Below are 4731 nucleotides of genomic sequence, written 5' to 3' on the forward strand. Positions count from 1 at the left end.
GTGACCTTGAAAAGGCAGTCTGTTTAGAATCTGCCAATACTTAACAACCTCCAGCTCAATCAGGTCAGATAGTGTGAGCTTGGCATTGTACTGTATGTAAAAGACTGCAAGAAATAAAAGACTGTGGAGGTTGTTTGAAAAATCTCAATTCAAGTAGTTTATTGTGAGTAACAAAAGAGAGAAGTTATACATTCCTTTCTGTTAATTCAACATCTCCCTATGTGAACCTTGATATTGTTGATATGACTTTGTAACAACCCCCACACCTAGTTCCCGCAGTCCACTCTTTGTACTGATCTTCATAACTCTGATCCTGAAACTAACTTGGTGACATTGTGCTTTGTTTCCTCAGGGGCACGCTGAGGGGACATATTCTATGCTATTTCAGCTCTGCGTGTCTCCAGTGCTGAGGCTGGGTGGGAGGCTACCTGCAGGGCAACAGATGAGATTGCTGATATGCTGTTCCAGAAGGTCCAGGCACCCCCCTTGAGCCACCGGCAGACCCCTGTCCTCTCTCTGCCCATACATTTTGAACGGTTGCAAGGGATTATGGGTTCATTTGGCCAGACATTTAGCTCTCCAAAGCCGCCCGTCCTCGGACTGGAGGTGCCTCGAGAACATGAGCCCTTCTGTACCAACCCTGCATGCTAAACGGGGATGGGGACTCAGGAGGCAGCTCTACTCCATGACAATCCCTGCCCCGGAGCTTGACGGGGTGTCAGACAGTCAGCCCAGGTGCCACAGTGGCTCAGCCCCTCTCAGAGCTCCAGACAGGGCCGAGCCAGGCCTCTGACATCCTCAGTTTATGGGGAGAGGCTCGGTCCAGACACACAGCTGACCCCATGCCCTCCTGTCCACTGTTTACCTTTAGGTGGCCACACTTCCAAGAAGAAATGGGATTTTTAAAAACACTCACGTCTGCTTTCTTTTACGTTTTCAAGACAGAAATGTGAAATTGACAACAATGGGTTAGAAAACACCTCATCTGACCCTGTGGGCACAGTGGGGCTCCCAGACTCTGACTGGAGATTTATTTTATTTAACCTTTATTTAACTAAACATATTCTTCTGGCCAAATGAGCACACACACATTCAGTGTTACCTGGATGGGATGGGGAGAAAGGACACATGAATCACCATTGAAAATATTAATGAACACTGCTTATGGGAGAACAGCTGAATTGGCACCTTTCTCCACCTTGAACTCCTTCTTTACTATTAGCTTAATTTTATATTATTTCAAACATTTTATTATACAACGTCACATGCAAAATATATGAAAACACAATATAATATATTTAAATAAACTTGACCTTTGAAGATGGGTTTAAAAAGAACGGACAGCAATTAAAGACAAACACAATTCTGGTTTAGTGAATAGTGTGCTGTTCTTGGTGAGCATTAGTGCATGTGCAATTATGGAGAATTATTCAATGGGAGCGTAATTATGCAAAGCCTTTTAAATGACAGCCAAATCTGTTGCATTATGTTCATTGTTTTGCAAATGTGGTTCATGATTCCTTTCTCTGTCTTTTGCTTAGCAACACCTATTTAGTATAATTTAAACAAACTTTGACATGGGCTTTTGACAGTGGCAATCTACATAGTCACAAATGTCATTCTGCACTGGGTATTGGCAGGGTAATAGCTGTCCACTAGTGATATTCCATATGTGCATTCTTCAATAATAGCTCAGCTATAATACAGATCTACTCTACCCCCTTGTTTTGAAAAATATATTTATAACAAACCTGGCATCATTTGCCTTGAGTTGTAGCTTATCCAGACAAAATGCTTATACTAGTTAACATGGCAGTTTTCCAAAGAAAATGTAGGCTACTGTAAATGTTGTTTTAGAAAATGTAAAGTTTAGGTGGATACATTAGAGATCTCTCGAGGTTGGATTTCACTGTCATTTAAAAAAATGGAATGGAATCAGTAATTACGTTGGTAGACAAATTAAAGGATGCATTTGAGAGAACTACAAAGCTGTCATGACACATTTAAATGGTATTTGTGTTTGAATAATAATTGTAGAAGTATGTGTATTTGCGTTTTATGTCCTGATCTGTCTGAGATGCACAGAAAACTAGAGCATAAATCAAAGCCAAAGCAGTAGATACGCCTATATGGGCTCTGAAAGCAATTTGTTTCACCCTTAAACGAGAAATGTTTCAAATTGATTTCAAATTCTTAAACAGATGAAAAGGAAGGTGAAAGAATGAAAGTAGATAGGCGTATTCTGATTGTCTCATGGCAGAACTGAAATGTAAGTCAAAAGGGATCACCAGTGTCCTCAAACGGTGCTCCCAAGGGGTCAAAGTCAATAACGTATTACATGAATTAAAATAGCCTCCTCCGTCCCTCACTGTTCTCTGCTGGACAACAAATAGCTTCTGATTTTCTATTCATTGGTTTCTATCAGCAAGAGATAGTTGGTAAAGAATGTGTCAAACTCTCTAGTAGGACATACCTTCCCCACAGAAGGAGAGACCCATGCTGAGACCCACTGCATTGGACTTCCTACCTCACAAAGAGAGAGAAAATACTATTTCATAGAAAATCTTAATAAGCAAAGAGCACAAAAATCCCCATGATCAAGCGGCATGGTGTGAAAAAGAAAACACTCTCTGGTTATGAGCTGACAACACAGTGCCTTTATTAAACATGGTTTTTATCTGTGACCGATCTCACCATTTATTTCAGAGGTGCACCTCAGATTGTGTCTAACCTGAGCCGCGAATCCTCGTGAATTGGCCGCTTAGAACGTTTTACACCATAGCACCATGAAATGGGATGGGTGCCATGCTTCCAATCCACCACAGATATGTTAGGTTCTGCCTGACAACATTTTTACCACCCAATAGGGGGACTTCAATGGCAGACTTGACTACCATTACACCTGCAATTCAAAAACCTTTTGTACCTTGTGAACCAACCCATGGTGTAATCAAACTGCTGCCTGTAACCTTTTGAGTTTGCATGGACAATACAAAGGGTGTACATGGCACCCTTTTGGGAACCATACTTGATACTCCATTACAACTATGTTATAAGAATATGAATGCCGGTTCTCTATACAAAACATGTAAACAATATATGCGCGAGTTAGCATTCTACTGCCACTAGCAACTCCATGATAAACTAAGACAATTGTGGTGAAGTGACCTAGCTATGTTTCACCATTACGTTTTAATTACCTGGGTGATTTGATTCACACTGCCCATTGAGTTCCAGACTTGTCCCCGACACAGAAGTTGTTAAGGCCTGGCTGTGATTTATTTAGCCAATTAAACTTGGGGATAATTAGGCAGAGACAATGAGAGAAGTGGGCAGGGAATTTGTCCAGTATGCAAAGGTTAATGATAAGCCTCTTTGAGATAAGTGCCATGTGACCAGTTAAGACTTCAGTGTAACGTCTGATCCTAGACCCACAGACATTGGCGTTGTCGTGCTCTGGTCTCCCAGCTCTAGCTGTGGATCTATTAGCACTGCTGCACAGGCCAATAGTTGCTTCATTGAGTTACTGAAAATGCAAGGGTCCAGACAGAGCCAATAGAATGCCAGATCCAGACTACTGTAGTACTTCCACACTTTATTCAGTCACACTTATTTGGACCTCATAACTAATGATATTTTTGAATAATGCAACCTGAAAATGTAATTTCTGTGTTAAGAGTATCTTAAATAACTCTCATGGTACATCAGACACCCCCCTACCGATTCCAACTAGCGCTGGCTTTGCTGATAAATACTTTTTTGAGGGTAAATGTACTTGATATGATTGTGATGTGTTGTTGTCTCAAGTAGGTATCTTAAGATGAAGGCACTAATTGTAAGTCGCTCTGGATAAGAGTGTCTGCTAAATGACTAAAATGTAAGATAAATGTTACTGATCCATGCTGTACGTGTTGGAATTCACCATCACCGGACATGTGCTCTGCTGTGATGGTTCCCTCTATGATCATGGTGTAGAGTGAGAACACAACACTGAATCAATGAGAACAGGCACCGTAAAAGTAGGACAAATATTGTGTGGTTGCATAAAATACATTAAAAATAAACTGTTACCATTTTATTTCTCATCTTGCATGTACTGTTATGGTAATTGGTAATAGTCTGTGAAGGAGCTTTGAAAATACAAGTGACAGATGTGAGTCAAAGCCAGGTCTATGTCTGAAATAATCCCCGGGAGCGCTCTGAGACCCCTCACCACTTGCCACCAACAGATGGATCTGAATTAGAGAAGATAAATGAGAAATGACTTGTACTGTATGAACACCGTCCAGCACACAATACAACACATAAATGTTGTCCATGGCATGAGAAACAGACCTGGAATGCTGGTTCACTATGGGGAATAAGTAAACCCATATTATTCTGATGTGAAACTCAAGCCCTGAGAAAAGAATAAGATCAATCATGTCTTTCATGCTTTTCTGCAAATGCAGGATGTTAATAGTCTGGTAGGCCAGTGTCAATGACAGGTTGTATACTATAAAGCACTGGTAGCATGTACATTGAAACAACACACAAACCCAAGAACAGGAACAAAACGTCCACACTACGTCATGGCTCAGGAGCCACTGGGAATGCAGAGGGGGATGGCAAGAGAAGAATCTCTGGATGGGGAGAAAAGAAAACTGGGCCTGTTAGTCTGTCCATAGTCTGTCCATTTATACCTGCTGGTAGAACTGGTGAGGGAAGTGATCCTGTAAGTCTACTCTGTTT

The sequence above is a fragment of the Salvelinus fontinalis genome, chromosome 20 (genome assembly GCF_029448725.1).
Source record: "Salvelinus fontinalis isolate EN_2023a chromosome 20, ASM2944872v1, whole genome shotgun sequence".
In the NCBI taxonomy this organism is placed as follows: Eukaryota; Metazoa; Chordata; class Actinopteri; order Salmoniformes; family Salmonidae; genus Salvelinus; species Salvelinus fontinalis.